Source organism: Mastigoproctus giganteus, chromosome 7 (assembly GCF_048544385.1).
Source record: "Mastigoproctus giganteus isolate SK-2022 chromosome 7, ASM4854438v1, whole genome shotgun sequence".
Taxonomy (NCBI): Eukaryota; Metazoa; Arthropoda; class Arachnida; order Uropygi; family Thelyphonidae; genus Mastigoproctus; species Mastigoproctus giganteus.
The window spans coordinates 116,694,861-116,712,589 of NC_143581.1; the positions used below are offsets into that span (position 1 = coordinate 116,694,861).

At 38.6% G+C, this 17,729-nt stretch overlaps 1 protein-coding gene across 1 annotated transcript in view; it reads right to left on the reverse strand.

The window, feature by feature from the left end:
• LOC150083164 (protein disulfide-isomerase-like) overlaps window positions 1-17,729 on the reverse strand; it is a 544,047-nt gene that overhangs the window by 166,571 nt on the left and 359,747 nt on the right. The window lies entirely within an intron of this gene.

Consider the following 17,729-nt stretch of genomic DNA (forward strand, 5'->3'; position numbering starts at 1 on the left):
ATCTAGCCTTCACTGATGGTTTGGGCGTGTTAAAGGTCACTATGAGATTTCTGGTTGGGGTTAGTGTCCCATCTCTAGTTACTTTAATCCTTCTCACAGCTACGACACCTTGATCTTCCACCTCATTTTTAATTTCTTCTTCGGAGAGGCTGATAAGGTCCCATTCAGAAATTAATCCTTTTGATGTGTTTAGAGTACTATCAGGGACAGACCTTAACTGGGATCCCACCAAAGTTGTCATTTGAAGCAGCCTTTCTGTATGTCTTGGATTAGCTGTCTCGATTAGAATGTCACCTGATTTCAATCACCTGACATTTTTGGTGTTCCAGCCACACTTTCTAGACATTTCTGGATGACAAATGGTGAGTTTTCCTTCTATCATGGAATGAAGGACTAGAAAAGTAGGTGCACGAAGCGATGTTACATCCTTTTTTTTTGTATTTTAGTCATAATCGTCTGATTTTCGTCAATTTTCTGACTCAAAGGAGTCAGATCTTTGGGATCCTGGTTGTTATGTTTGGATAATTCATGTTTGCTCCTTTTAGCCCTGGGAGTGAGAGCTTTTTCTCCCAGGTTTCAGGCCCCACCACGGGTTGGCAGGAGTGGTACAACCTAGTGACAAAGTGGAAATAGATTAGTGGTTAGTAGGACTAGGATATAGAGAAATGTGGCTCTCCTTTCTTAGGAACCTTTGCCCTGATACTTTTCAGAACTATATATATATATATAATAGAGAATTAGCTTTAAACTCTAGAAATATGTATCACTTTAGAAATCACTTTATAATTGCAGAGAAATTGCCTGATCACTAGAAATTTGGCACTCGGGGCCAATCAATGCAGTAATAACACTCAATAATGAAATGTATAGATATTTCAGTATCAAGTTTTACCTCCTACCAAGTTACCATTATATGAATTTCCTATCTCCCATCACGTTTAAGTTATAATGTTATATTTGTAAAATCAAAGTGGTTATATGTATTAATTTAAAAAGTCACGTGTGTAAAGTCGAAGTAGCTATAATATAAAATAAATTTAACAATCTATTACCTCTTTAAGATGCCTGGTCAGCATGAAGAGGAAAAGACGAAACCCTCCAGCACATGACAGCATGACGAAACAAATGGTCCCCAGTGGCTTTCACTCCTTCTCTTATGGCAGCGAGAGGATCAGAGTGGAAGCAGAGGGTGCTAAGAATCTCTGGGTATGATCAAGCTGCCATGCACGGAAACTGAAAGAGGACATTAAAGCTGTAAAAGGAATTAGATGTGGAAGATGTGCAAATGTATCCCCAATTCACAAAGGGGACCTAAGGATGACATGAGCATTAACAGACAAGTTAGTTTAACTTCTGTTCCGGGGAAAATAATGGAGTCACTGGTTAAAGATGCATTGCAGAATCATCTAGACAAGACTGCTTTAATAATTCACACATTGAATGGGTTTGTTTAAGGAAAGTTGATCTGACAAATTTGATTGGATACTATGGTGTCCATCTGTGAATATAGGATATTAGAGCTGGAAAAGGAATTAGAAAATGTGAATTTGAATATCATCGGTTTAGCTGAAACAAGAAGAAATGAATCACTTATAAGTTTATCCAGTGGAAATCTGCTGTACACCAATGGAAACAGTGAAAGGTGCGAAGGTGGAGCTGACTTTCTGGTCCATAAAGATATAAAAATCAACATTTTGGAATTCAAAAGTACATCACCAAGGGTGTCAACAAGACTACTACTCAGGATTTCTAAGAGGTACAAGCTAAAGGTAAGAACGATTTATGCACCAACATCAAGCCATGATGATGAAGAGGTTGAAGAAATGTACACCGAAACTGAGTCTTCTATATGAGCAGAAAACCCAGTACACAGTATCATTATGGGACACTTAAATGCTAAGGTTGGAAAGAGACAAAACAGTGCAGAAAGGGGAACTACAGAAAATTTTAGAATTGGTGAAAGAAATGAAAGAGGCTTGTGGAATTTGCAGAATCTCAAGGAATGTCAGTAATGAACACTTTTCTCAAGAAAAAGTTGAACAGAAAGTGGACATGGAAAATCACAAATGGATTAACAACTAATGAAATTGACTTCATCCTCACTAACAAAAGATATATCGTGAATGATGTTACCGTCCTGAACAAGGTAAATGTTGAAAGTGATCACAGAATGGTAAGATTCACGCTTGATATAAATGTAAGCAAAGAAAGGAAAAAACTGACTTGAGTAAATAATACAAAGGTCTTTGAGATAACAGAAGAGGAGAAAAAGCAGTATGTATTGGAACCTAAGAACAAGTTTGCACTTCTGCAGACTGTTAAGGACCAAGATATCGATGAAGAATACTACAACTTTCTGAAAGTGATAAAGCCCAAGAAGCCTATAGGTATAAAGAAATCCACAGAAAAAAAAAATTAGTCAAGAAGCACTTGTCATAATGAACTGAATATGCAAATGAAGAGCAAGATAAACACTGACAAGGTTAAAATTGAGTATACTGAGTTATGCAAAGCCATTAGAAAGAGACTCAGAGAGGACATTAGAAGATTTAACACAAGAAAATTAGAACAGGCATTAAGAGATAACAAAAAACTTAAATCAGCAGCCATGGGCAGTAATACAGAAAGACAAATGATACTGAAACTGAAGAATAGTAATGGTGTACTTATAAATAGCAGAGAAGGCATAATTCAAATACAGGTCGACCATCATTAATCCGGCAGCATTGAGACCTGCGGGATGCCGTATTAGTGAGTTTGCCGGATCACTGGTGGTTATATTAGCACATACAGTTTACCCAACAGCTAATGCCTCATCCTACCTTTAATTAACATTCTGACTGCCAAGCTAGTTAAGAAAAAAATTCCCCAGGAGCCAAAAAATATTTAGCAAATAATTTGATTAGTAATTCTAAAATAAATATTGTAATGTCAATGTTGTCGTCTTTTCGTTTAAAATATCAAAAAAATTTTTTGTGTGTCGTATATATGTGACCGACATGGCTCTGTAAGTTACTTTATTTCTTGAGAAGCTGTGTCAGCCACATACATGTGGCGCTATTACGGCATACATATGAAGGTTGTTTGTGATTAGTTTATTGCGAGCGCTGCAATAAAACTAATTGCGATAAAATAAACTCTCAAACGTTGCAATAAGCTTCTCAGTATTGTTTGTGAAAACAAGTTTGTTAGCGCACTGTATTATCCATCATCTTGTGTTGTGTTTTTCCGCAAGTTTGTACAAGTGTTGTAAAAAAAAAATCTAAAAAGGAATGGCTAAAAGAAAATTACTAAAATAAGAGGAACTGAGAGAAATTGCTGGAATTTACAACTAAGCAGAGAAACTTCTCACAGACACACCGCGGTCGAGTTTTTTCAGAAGTTCAACTTTATCTGTTATGGACAATGTTACGTGTTTGCACTTTACACCATGAGAAGCACTTCCTTTATGCACCGAAACCATGGCCAGGATTGAATATCAGCATGTTATAATTATAAATGCACAAAAACAAGTATGAATACTTTGCCAGTGTTTACGAGTTCGCTCCGAGAGCTGACGCTGCAACCAATGCCACCAAAACAGTAGCGGTAGGTCGGTGCGCCGACCGGCGAAATTTGAAGTTACGTTCATGGAAATTATGTCCGAATTAGCGGTGGAACCGGATTACTGGTAGCCAGATTAGTGAGGGTCGACTTGTAGCAGAATACTACTATAGAGAGAATTATACAAGGACAGAGGGAATGATGCCAGCAGTGGGGAAGATGGATCGCAAATTAGTAACACATATAGCATACATGATATCCTTCCTGATGAGGTAGAACATTCGTTGAAGAAAATGAAGAATCAGAAAGCCCCAGGGGAAGATGAAGTTACTGTAGAGTTGTCAAAATTGGGAGGAAGAGACATGACACAGAAACTGGCAAGACTTAACAAAATGCATTAGAAAATGAGTGATGCTTAAGGAGTGGGATGATGCAATCATAGTTTTGCTGCATAGGAAAGGAGATAAATCAGAAATTGGAAATTATAGACCAATTAGCTTGTTATCCCACATCTACAAGTTGTTCACAAGGGTCATTAATAACACATCAGAAAGAATACATGATGAGAATCAACTGAAAGAGCAAGCTAGCTTTAGGACAGGATTCTCAACTATGGATCACCTCCACATAATATCACAGCTAATGGAGAAAGCAAATGAATATAAAACACCATTATGCCTGGCATTTGACTCCATACAGCATAAAGCAATGTTTCGGGCACTGGAAAGACAAGGCATAGATACATTATATATATTATGATTTTGAAGAAAATATGAGAACACTACCTCCTTTATTAGACTAGACAAAGACATTATCAAATTTCTAATTGAGAAAGGAGTTCGACAAGGAGCACAATATCTGTGTTCGACAAGGACACAATATCTCCGAAGTTGTTTACTGACTAAAGATGAATATGGCTAAAACAAAAGTAATGCTGAACAAGTATGCCACAGAAAGGGATATAATGATGGGAGCCAGACGTGTTCAAAGCCGCTAAGTGGATTTTTTTTATTATTCATTTGAAATTATTGTTTTTCTAAAACTTCTGATTTAAATTGAGTAGTATAGCATTATTTTGTGATTTTCTGATTAATCTGGTGTATTTATTCTTTACTCGGTCTTGTAATTGCATAACAGTATCAGTAAGAGTATCAAATCCATGTGTTACAAGTTGCAGCTCCGCGGAACGAGAAGTTTTTTAGCCATATATTGCCGCTTTATTGACCATTTTTTACATCAAATTATTTTCTATAAGTAGCTTATAGACCTAGTCAGGATCGTTAGTTTATTCTGAATTGAGACAGCGAGATTTGTAAGTTAATTAATACTTGTACGTAGATTTACCGTTCGTAACTTGCCACCTTTGTTATACGATACGTTATATTCCGAACTAGATGGAGTTAGAATAATATTGTCAATTAATCAGTAAAATCTATTAAACTTGTTAAACTTCGTTGTCAATTAAATTGTACTTTTAACTAAATATATATAACGACTTAGATTACAAACGTAACATAATTAATTAATACATAACTTGATACGGAAGTTATATAAAGGGAGCTCGTAGATAATTAATACTTGATACTGAAAATATATATACCTTTATAACTGTGTTGGGATACAAGTTTAGGGTTATAATTTTGTACTGAAATTGAAATTAAATTGAAATCATGACTCAGACCAGAGCAGCAAAGCAAAAGGCTCAAGCTAATGGGAGTGCTGTGGCTCAGAGGAGAACTGGGGGGGGCAGTTGCCCTTCGAATCACAGCCTTTTAAAATGCACTGCTTGCATGATGTTTGTGAAGCACTCAGGGGATGCATGGGGGATGTCTTTGTGTGCGCGATTCAAGGAGTGTAACGAAATCAGGCAACAACTCAGCGTTGTTATGGGCCTATATGAGAGCTTGAAGGACAGGGTGGATGCCCTCGAAGGAACTAAATTGAGGGGCCCATCAAGCTCTCAGCTGCCCACATCAACACCAGAGCTTGCACTTGTTCATCATGCAACACAGCTGAAACCCCCAAAGCAGAATGCGCTGGTTCCACGGAAACTAGTAGTTGCTGGTGATTCTATTGTTAGGGAAACGGGAAACATGCTTTGTAAAAAGGATAGGTGGAACAGGACCAGGGTATGTCTGCCAGGAGCAAAGGTTGATGACTTTGTAGAGTGGATATCATCTTTAAAGGGCACAAAAGGTGATACAGTTGTACCCGTTGGCACTAATGATATCAAGAGTAGGAGAACGGCAGAATCACTTAACAAGTACAGGTCACTGTTGAAAAAAAGCCGTGAATTAGGGTTGAATTTGAAAGTGTCTGCAATTCTGCCCAGACACGATAGGAGGGAGTATATGATGAGAGCCTTGTTGATCAATTTGGTCCTGGAAAGACTGTGCAAGGCGCAAGGGATAGAATTTTTTTCAGCCTGGACTGTACTTGTTAACAGGAGAGGCTGCTTCTACAGGGATGGGATACACTTAAATAGAAAGGGTGCAAGAATATTTGCTGATGCTATTGAGGCAGTGTTAGGTGGGTCGGAAAACTGCTAGCTTGGGGGGATACAAAGATTAATAGATTAACAGTAGCCACTGGCAGAGGTGAAAGTGATTTTTGCACTGCTTCTATTGGAATGAGCAGAAGCCTGAAAAACAAGATGCAGAATATTTCAGAGACTGCTGGGAGTCATTGCAGTACAAGGAAACACATGGGTTTGTTAGGGTAGCTAAGAATAGAAACAGGTGCATGTATACTTGCGTGTACACCAATGCTAGGAGTTTGGTAAATAAATTTGATGAATTTGAGGTATTGCTCAAAGCAGCATCAAGGGTAGATATTGTTGGGATATCAGAGACGTAGTGTCACACAGATATAAGGAATGCAGAACTGGAATTTGGGGAGTACAATGTCTACAGAAAAGATAGACAGGATAGGAAGGGAGCAGGGGTTATGCTATTAGTTAAGAAACAAAATCCAAGGAAGTGAAGCCAATCGACATCGCTGTACAGTGCAGTGTCGAGTCAGTTTGTGACATAAGCATTGGGAGATCAAAACTGAGAGTAGGAGTGTGCTACAGGCCTAATGACTATGATGAGTATAATAAGAAACTGTACAGGGAAATAGAGTGGGCCAGTACATCAGAGACTGTTATAATGGGGGATTTTAATTTCCCGGATATTGACTGGAATTTGTGGGTTGGTCACTCACACACTAGCAAGGCTTTTGTGAATTTATTGGATGATTGTTTTCTACATCAGCATGTCTGGGAGGCAACTAGAGGGAGTAATACTCTTGATTTGATTATCAGTAGTGATTCTTCATGCATTAAGAATCTGCAGATAAAGGAACCACTAGGTGGAAGTGATTACAGTGTGCTGAAGTGGGATTTACTCAAAGAGGTAACTAACATCAGGGGTAAAGGGAAGGGTTTTTGCTTTTGTAAAGGTGACTACAGTGGTCTGAGACAGTATTTAAATTCTATACGATGGGACCAACTGATGATGTTACCAACAGCAAATTCTAAATGGGAAGCATTCAAAGAATTAATCTTGGCAGCTACTGGGCATTTCATACCAACTAAGAAATATTGTTCGAGGTTTAGGCCTAAATGGATGTCAGATGAACTAATTAGACATGTGGCAGAGAAGAAAAATGCATGGGATACATATAAATTAACTGGTGACACAGAAGTCTATGATCGATATAAGCTGGTCTGTAACCAAGTTAAAAAGGAGGTTAGGCAGGCAAAGGCAGATTACGAGAAATCTTTGGCAAGAGATGCAAAGAAAAACAGCAAAGAGTTCTTTACTTATGTAAACTCTAGAAGGAAGGGGATGAATCAGATTGATCCACTTGATATCGATGGGTCAACTGTTGATGATCCTGCTCAGGTAGCTAATAAACTAAATGAATATTTTGCATCAACATTCACACATGAGGAGTTATTCAGCGAGGGGAATGCCAGAGGTGTATTCAACTCTGGCAGTAAGCTAGAGAATCTTGTAATAACTGAGAGTAAAGTGGAGGAGAAATTGTTGAAGATAAACACAAGAAAGGCACCTGGGGTGGATGGGATCTATCCAGTTATATTAAAGGAGGCAGCAAAGGAAGTAAGCAAACCCTTAGCTATAATTATGAGAGCTTCCTTGGACTCAGGGGAGGTACCCACAGACTGGAGATGCGCAAATGTGACCCCAATTCAGAAAGGAGGATCAAAGGCCGACACAAGTAATTATAGACCTGTGAGTTTAACTTCTGTTCCAGGAAAATTAATGGAGGCACTGGTTAAAGAAGCACTGCAGGATCATCTAGACAAGGCTTCAGTTACAGCTCAGACACAGCATGGTTTTGTTAAGGGGAAGTCTTGCCTGACCAATTTGATTGGATACTATGACGCAGTCAGAAAAGAACTGGATGCAGGGGAATAACTTTGATATTATATACTTGGATCTTAGAAAGGCTTTTGAGACTGTTGCACATGTAAGACTGCTGCACAAATTGGAGCAGTGTGGCATTGGAGGCAAATTGCTGCTATGGATAAAAGGGTAATTGAGGAGGAGAAGACAGAGTGGTAATCAATGGACACTGCTCATTGTGGACTAGTGTTATTAGTGGAGTCCCTCAGGGTTCAATGTTGGGTCCATTATTGTTTTCTGTATTTATAAATGATATTGATGATGGTACATCAAGCTTAATGTCCAAGTTTCCAGGCGATACAAAGGTTGGCAGGGTTGTCAAGGACACTACTGACACTATGCTGCAGCAACAGGATCTGGAAAGATTGAGCAGATGGGCTGAGAGGTTGCAAATGAAGTTTAACATTGAGAAATGTAAAGTACTACATATGGGAAACAGCAACCCCAGAGCAACGTATCAACTCTGTGGAACTACACTGACAGTGGTAGAGAATGAAAAGGACTGGGGGGGTAATTGTGCAGGCAGATATGAAGTTCTCTGAGCAGTGCAGACGGGCTGCAAGAGTAACTCATGGAGTCTTGTCAATGATATACAGGAATTTTTCTAGCAGGGACAAGGTGATTATTCCCTTGTATAAGGCAATGGTCAGGCCACACCTTGAGTATACAGGTCTGGAGGCGTCATTTCCAGAATGATGTAGAGATGTTGGAACGAGTACAGAGAAGGGCAACAAGATTAGTGAATGGAACAAAGGGGTACTTTTACGAAGAAAGCTTAAGTTTTACAAATTACAGTGTCTGGAGACTAGGCACCAACGAGGTGATCTGATAGAGGTGTATAAAGGCTTGAATGGTTTGAGCATGCTCAATGCTGATGGGATTCTTCCTCTTGCTCAGAATAATCATCTGAGAGGGCATAAATTCAAATTGAGGAAAGACAGATGTAGGATAGACATGCGGAAATTTGCCTTTAGCCAGCGGGTGGTTGGTTGGTGGAACAGACTTCCATCCCTTGTCGTGGAAGTTGATAGCCTAAATAAATTTAAGGCTCAGCTGGACAGGTATTTTGAACGAATGGAGGAGTGAAGTGGATTTTTTTTTTTTTTTTTTTTGGCTGATGCTGCATAAGCTTGGTCTCTTGCATCATATGCCTCTACTAATGCTAATGATTGAAGGAGCAGTAATTGAAAAGGTCGAATCATATACTTATCTGGGACAAGTCATTAGCTGTAATAATGATAAACGGCTGGAAGTCAAGAGAAGAATAAATTTCGGATGGATAGCATTCAGGAAATACAGTCATACACTGAGGAGAATGGAACGAATTATAATAGGAATCAGACTGTTAGATAAGAAGAGGTACATATGGATTAGGCAGCAAACTCAAGTTGTTTTTGTTGTTGAGTTTAACGACACATAGGCTGCTAGGGCCATAATGTGTCTTTCTGATGGTGAATATGAAATAATAACTACATTTTATGATATATTCTTTTACAATTTAGGAAAGTAAATAATTCTGTTTTATCAGGATCATCTTCAAGAATCTGCAATAAGTTTATTGATGACTGTGTATTAGCAATTGATTTAAAGTTTTTTTAAGCAGATATTTTGAAAGTGGGGATAGTCTACTAACAAATGGCAAATGGTCAGTTGTACTTGACAAGATGTATATTACAGAGTGTTGTCATTCGTTAATAGATATAGGTGAGTGAGGTGCGTATGCCCAATTCTTAGCCTTCCTAAAATGGTTTCTTTTTGACTATTGTCCTGAAAGCTGGAGAGCCACAGCTTCGGTTCTGGTTTTATTTTGAAAAGCTTATTTCCTGGATAACCTCTCCAGATTTGTCACCAGCTATTATAACATGCTTTACGGATAATGTTTATAATCAGTATATGGAGTTTGAAAAGTCTGCAAAAGAGTAGTGTTTGGTTGCAAGATCTGCTCTTTCATTTCATGATATTCCACACTGTCCTGGAATCCAGCAGAATGTCATAGTTTGGTTTGACCCATTACAAGCAAGTAATTTAGAATGTATTTATTTTATTACAGGGTGAGATGTGTTCATATTACAGAGACAGCACTGAGTGAGTCACTGTATATCAAGGCTGATTAAATTAGAAGTTCAGTAATATGTTCCAGAGCCAAGTTTATTGCCTAAAGCTCAGCAATGAAGATACTGCATTCGATTGGTAATGAGACAGAAGTCAATGACCAGAAGGCACCTATTGGGTATCAGTTTTTGATCCATCTGTATAGACTTCACATGCTTTTGAGTTAGAAAGAGAGTAAGTTGCATGTAACTGTGCGATATTGAAAGGAGATAAGGTTTTCTTTCCCCATTGTTGAAAATAGTCATCATAAATTGAAAAGATATTTGTCCAAGGAGGATGTGATGGTGTCATGTCCTCAAATAAATTACCAATTTCTATATTCCATGATTCAGCTAGTTCTTTAAGTCTGAGGGGAGCTGCTTGGTTTTCATTTGGTTTGCTATTGTAAAATGACTCCTATTCGGTATTGTATAGGCATCTCCAATTAGGGTGAGAAGGAAGACTGCAGATTTTTGCAGCATACAGGAGAAGTAATGTTTTCCTGTGGAGATGTAATGGAGGTTTGTGGGCTTCGATATAAAGACTCTGAACTGGATGACACACACTGGATAAAATTCAACTTCTTAAAACAGACCGTTCGAAGATAGGCCATATGTGCTTGAAAGTTCAGTTTTCTATCTAGTACCAGGCCAAGAAAACGGACAGTGTGAGCAAGGGGAATTGAAACATTATTGATCTTTAGCTCAGGATCATGATGAAGTAAACGTAATTTGCAGAAGTGAGTAGTGGTGGATTTCTGCTCAGCAAGGCAATATTCATTACATAAGGACCAGGATTCTATTCTGGACAGAGCAATTTGTAACTGTTTTTCAACAGTATTCATACTTTGTGAGTCCCGCAGGGTTCCATATTGAGTGCTACTTTTGAATGTGAGATGCTGACACATTCAAAATTCTTGAATGTGAGATGCTGCCAGCATGTTTCGGTATCGGACCTGAAAAGTGCGTAATCTTAAAAAGTTCTGAATGATTTGAGGAAGGTAGCCTCTCAGCCCCAACTGATGCATATCTTTAATAATACCATGATGGCAAGTGGTATCAAATGCTTTCTGAATATCTAGGTTCACCATCATGAAATGTTGCCTCATTGACGAAGCCATTACGAATGTTCGATTCAATTTTGACAAGTAAATCTAGGGTATATCTGTTTTTATGGAAGCCATATTGGCGATCAGAAAGAAGGTTTTGGGAGTCCAGAATCCAGGTGAGCCTCTTATGCACCATCCTTTCAAAGATTTTGTCCAAACAGCTTGTCAATGATATTGGTCTGTAATTCTGAACTAGAGAAGGATCTTTGCTGGTTTTGGGATAGCACAAATGTAGGAATGATGTCATTGCAGAGGATATGTATTTTCTGAGAAGATCCGATTATAAAAGAGTATTAGTATATAGAGATTGGCTTCACATAGATGTTTTAACATACTATAGTGAATGCCATCTGGTCCTGCTGCACTATTTGATTTGCTTAAGGAGTCTCTGAGTTCAGATAAAGTAAAAGGCTGGTTATACGGAATGAGAGTCTAGTTGAAAAATTCAATTTATGGCATTCTTCATCAGTTTTAATGCATTGAAAGGAGGTCACATAAGAGGAGAAGGCAGAAATGTTATAAAAAGATTCTGCTAAAGCATTTGCAATATCAGTTGGGGAGGATAAGTAATGACCATTCCATTGTATTATCGGAGATTGTAGCAGTAGAAATTTCCCATTGAGAGCTTGTATTTTTTTCCAGATAATTCGAGTGTCAGTATTTTTGTTGATAGTTGAGGCGAAGGTAATCCAGGAGTCACGTTTTGCTTTCATCCTAATTTATCTTACTATTGCTCTGAGTTCTTTGTAAGCGGTTAGGTTAGTGGTAGTTGGGAATTTGCGAAACTGTTCCAAGCATGGTTTTTGTCTCGTTTCGCTTTGGAGCATTCTTCATTCCACCACGGATTTTGGTGTACACGCTTGCACTGGGCAGATTTTGGAATGTAAATTTCTGCTGCAGATAATATATGGTTGGTAATGTGATCAGTTGCATCACTGATATGCTGTTTCTGTACATATAGTTTGTCAAGTAGGACACAAGTGGAATAGTTTTTCCAGTCTTGCTTTATGAAAATTCCAAGAAGTACGGCTTTTAGGACATGACATGACCTGTGTTTGAATTGAGCTGATGATTGGAAAATGATCACTGTGAAATGGATCATTCAGCACTGACCATTCCATGCTTGGATAAAGAGATGCTGAACAGATGGATAAGTCAATAGCTGATGTAGCCAGAATTTAACAGAGTCAGGTTGTGCTTATCCAGGAATGTTTCAATTAATTGGCCTCTCATATCCATGGTGGAAGATCCCCACAATGGGTGGTAACTGTTGAAATCACCGAGTAAACAGACAAGAGGTGGTAGTTGTGTGATAAGATTATCAAGTTCAGTCTGAGAGCAAGAATAATTCGGTGGGATATAAATGGATGCAAGGGTTAACGATATTCCCATTGTCATCTGAACTGCCATAACTTCTAAGGGGGTTTGCAGTTGCATATGTCTTGAAGGTATGGAATTTTTGACAAGTATTGCCATCCCTCCACAAGCAGGAGTGCTGTAATTCCTGTCTTGCCTAAACATAGTGTAATTTTTGAATTTCATAGAAACTTGTGATGATAAAAAGGTTTATTATAAGCATACACCTACTGCTTTAGTTTGAATAAGCAAATCACTAAGATCATCTGTATTACTGTGTAATTCTCTACAGTTCCATTGTAGGAATTTGTTCATTGTTTGGGATTAACTGAGGAAGGTTGGTCTGACTGTTTTCTCTGAGGTTTCTATCTGCTTAGTTTTAATTTTTAATTTCTTGAAAAGGTTAGCGTCCTGTGTCCATGGTATCATTGGCATGTAATTCTAATACTGTGTCTTCATCCTCTGGCTGAATCTCCATTTCCATGTTGCTATAGCGTGGCTTCACTGTCTTCTGGTTTTCAACACTAACAGATTTTGTTGTTTCGGGCACGGTTGAGATGGCATCAGTTGGGATACTGATTGGTGTGTTGCTGGTTTCATTAACTGTAGATTTTTTATTGCACGTTAGCACAGTTTTGGCCCAGGTGGCAAAGGAAATGTTTGATTCTATGGAGACATCTGTTTGCGTTGCAGCTGACCGGCTGTTTTTAGTGACCGATGCGTATGGTTGGCTGGGCATGGTTAACAGTATTTGCTTCCAGGTATGTGACTTTATGCTCCACTTTATATTTCTGGATTTTTTTGCCTATTTTCCAAAGGTCACATGCTTTAGAAAATGTAAGATGGCTTCCTTTATGTTTGGGCAAGTAGTAGTGGAAGCTGTACAGTCTCCTTGGGAATGCTCCTTAGTCACAAATAGGACACACAGCGTCGCCTCGGCATGCCATCTGAGAATGGCCATACTTCTGGCACTTAAAGTGGCGAATGGGATTTTGGATGTACCACCAAATCTTGCAGTTTAAATAATCTGCTTTAACAGAAGACGGAACAGTCAGAGTACTAAATGTCAAAATGATGGACCTGGTTGGTAGTAGGATGCCATCTTTTTTGGTCATTATTCTCCACGCATGAGTCACTTTTTGTTCCCTGAATTCTTGTATTATCTCTTCTTCAGACACAGATAGCAAGTCCCATTCACTGATAACGCCTCTAGAGTTGTTAAGAGTGTTATGGGGCATAACTGACACTGGAATACTAACAGCTTTTCAGAATGAGTTGTCTTAGAAGTTTCAATTAGAAGGTCTCCCGATTGGAGACGTTTAACCATTTTAGGAGATCCACAAACCGATTCTAAACATTTCTGTATAAGAAAAGGTGATAGTTTTCCAACCAGTTGCGTGGATAAGTGCATTATAAGAAATGCTGGCACATCTTTATTCTGATTTTCCGTCCATAGTCGCTTCGGACGATTGGAATCATGGTCGATGTCAGGAATTTCTGATCTTGAGCCCGAGGGCTCTAAAGGTGGATAGTTACTTATATCCATGATGGCTCCTTTTGGTGCTGGGGGTTTGTTTTTACCACCCAGGTTACCGGCAGAGAGGCAGGAGCAGTGCCTGGTCTGACCAAGCGTAAAGTAGTAGGGGTTAGTAATAGAACTATCAGAAAAAGAAAGGTGGCTTTCCTTTCTTGCCCTGTACAAGTACTTATGTGACAAGAGCTGTTATGAAATAAATATATTGCGTATCAAGAGAAACGTAAAAGAACTATAGATCGCTTTTAAGAAATTGTACTTATAGCACGCTTGGCACCCGGGCTGCAAACTCAAGTAAAGGAAATTCTTATCAAAACTAAAGAACTAAAAAGAAAAATGGTCTTGGGCAGGACACATAGCTCGAAGACATGATGACAGATGGAATCAGAAAATAACAGAATCGTACCCAAGAGGAGCTGGAAGAAAACCTGGAAGACAACGGCGGAGATGGACATATGAAATTCAAGAGTTTGTGGGTAGTAAATGGACAGCCATTGCACAAAACAGAAGGAACTGGAAAGTTGCTGAAGAGGCCTTCATCCTGCAGTGGATTTCAAATGGCTGAAGATGATGATCTATTACCACCTACGTGGTTCGAACTCTTGCCTAGCTATTTGTGATATTATATCTATGCCAAATCACTGATTCTAAAAGGAGCTTGAAGAAAACCTGGAGGTTTCCTTCTAGCTCCTCTAGGCTCTACGTATTAATATTACTACTTATTTATTCACCTGTATATGTATATATATTATCCTTTTGTGTGCTAACTTTTGTACATTATATGATCTATGATTATCTTACTATAATCCTCCCCAAAATATTATAAAAATACTATAAACAACACATTATGAACGTAATGCATTCATTGCCAACACAAGTGCATTAGCCCATAAATAGTTTATTAACGTCAGTATATTAATGATTACCTTCCGACTACTCATTATGCCCCAGGTGCCAAGCAAATTGTGACCAGGTGATTATCTGTGCGATCTTCCTAAAGCAACTAGTAGTTCTTTTTTAAGTTCTTGCGTTTTCAATAAACTGTTTATTTGATAGAACCTCTTCTATCAAAAAGTTTTTGGAGAGAGTAAGAAAGAAAAACCACCTTTCTTTATATTTTTCTTTCTTAAGTACTAATCCTTACTAACCTCTGCTTGGTCATACCAGGCACTGCTCCTACCTCCCCGTGGCGGGGCCAGAAACCTGGGCAGTAAAGTTGATCTGCCAAGGGCTAAAAGGAGCAAATATGGAGCATAATATGTTTCCACCTTTAGAGCCGACAAGCTCTCACCCACATATTGAAACTGATTTTGAAACTTCACAACTGAGGAGGTTGAAAACAAATTCACCAACAATGGAGTTTCCTGCATTTCTAATTTTGCATTCACTTTCAGAACAACCTCTCAGTAAATTATCTCCTTTTCTCATCCAGAAACACTTGAAGAGTATTACAGGATCTCCTAAGACTGTGAAGAGGATGCAATCCAGAGACCTACTTTTAAAAACAGCAAACTGTAGATTTTCAGAGAAGCTCTTACCACTTTCAAATTTTGCTGGGATACCAGTTAAAGTATCACCTCATGCTACCCTGAGAGTGGCCAAAGTATGGCCACTCTCAGACAACATGCAGAGGACACCCAGTTTGCGTACTCCAAAACGTGTGACAGATGGAAAATTGATAAAAAAAAAAAAATTGTTAAATATAACGTTGGGAACAAGGTAAGCTATCAAGAAGCCAGGAAAATAACTGCTCCTAATATGCCCAAAAGTACCTCTGCCAGTATTATACAAACAACAAACAGTGTCCACCCAAACTAATGTTATGTCCCATCAAACATATCAATCTCCGACTGGGCTCAAGCTGTCCTCGCTCAGCAATAGTCCAATACCCCTAAACACTCAGACCAGGCAAGTAACACTCCTATACAAATACCAGTGACATCTCCGTCCCCACCAGTGATAGCCTTTGCATCACATAGCAAAAGTTAAATTTTAAGAAAGAATATCCAAGACACTTCCATGGATACTTAGTACTCATCCAACCAGGAAGATCCAATTTTAGAAATATATGCGGAGGAAGATATGGACACTGGTCAGAACTTTTTTCCAAAAAACAGACAAACAGAAGTTTGACTGGCATAAAACTGCCATACCAAAAAAGCAGTCAGATACAGCTCCTTGTATTCATCTCAAGTAATGCTTTATATTCTACAGAGGAATTGTAGAAGACTTCGCAGTAATATCGACTATATTCATGACCTTACTCATCGCTATTCTCCAGTGGGTTTCTGCTTGCAAGAAACCTATTTAACTTCCAAAATTTCCCCTTCATAAAGAACTACCCTATATATCGTTGTTGTTGTTGATGGAGGCTTTATGGCACAACGGCAACTAAAGGCCATTATATGCCAAACAATGGTAGGAGATAACAAGTGTTATTAAAAGTGAGTTATGTGCTAGTTATTTGGTTTTTAGGAGCATTAGCAACTAAGGCCATATTGCTCCGGGATATGCGGTGGTCATTCCCTGACCTTTCCACATACTCCGTATTTGGTGGCGACGGGTTCGAACCCCGGTCTAATCATGAGTTATGTGCATTATGTGAGATTTAAGCATTATATTCTGTCATAGCATTTTATCCTTTTTAGGAAAGTGAAAACTACATCAATATCAGATCTGTTGTCTAATATTTGTTGCAAAGGAGGTGTGATTTGGGCTGCATGCCTTGAAAAGAAGGTGGTTTGCCGTACTCCATTATAGAGAGGGCAGTCAACTATGATGTGCTGGACTGTAATTTGAGCATGGCAGTTCAGACAAAAAGACGCCTCTGAGGAAAAAAGAAGATAAAAGTGAGTAAGGTGTGTATGTTCTATTCGCAATCTTGCGAGTGCGACTTCTTCCTTTCAGTTCGAGTGGAAACTAGATGGCCAAGGCTGGAGTTCCAGTTTAATCCGAATGGGTTTGTTGCCTTCTTGGTTTTGCCAGATGGTTTGCCAATAATTCATACTTCGCTTTATTATAATAATTTTATAGTTGGTGAAAGGAATTTTGAAAGAGTCATCAATTGGTTGCACAGTAAATTTGGCTGCATGGTCGGCACCCTCACTGGCAGGTATGCCAACATGGCTAGCGACCCAACAAAATTTTACTACTTTCGTGTTCTTAGCTAGATGAGGCAGCAAGTCTTTTTTTTTGTCTGCATGCCTCAGAATGTGACTTTATGTTCTACTTTGAATTTCTAGATTTTCCTACCAGTCTTCAACATTTCACATGATTCAGAAAATACAGGGTGACTGCCTTTGCAGTTGGGGAAAATGGGAATTGCAGCTGAACAATTTGCTTGTGTATGCTCTTTTGATCCACAAATAAGGCAGGTGGTACCACCTCTGCATGTCTGCTGTGAATGGTCATATTTCTGGAATTTAAAACAGCAAAGAGGATTTGGGATGTATGGGCAAATTCAATAGTTTAAATATCCATCTTTTACTGAGGATGGCAAATCAGAGTGTTAAAAGATTTCCATCTTTTTTTTGTCATTATTCTTTTAGCATTGATTACCTTTTGATTGCTAAGTTCTTGAACTAATTCCTCTTCAGACACTGTAATTAAGTCCCATTCGATTATGATGCCTTTCAATGAATTCAAGGTATTGTGGGGATTCCATATTGCATATTGGCAACCCACC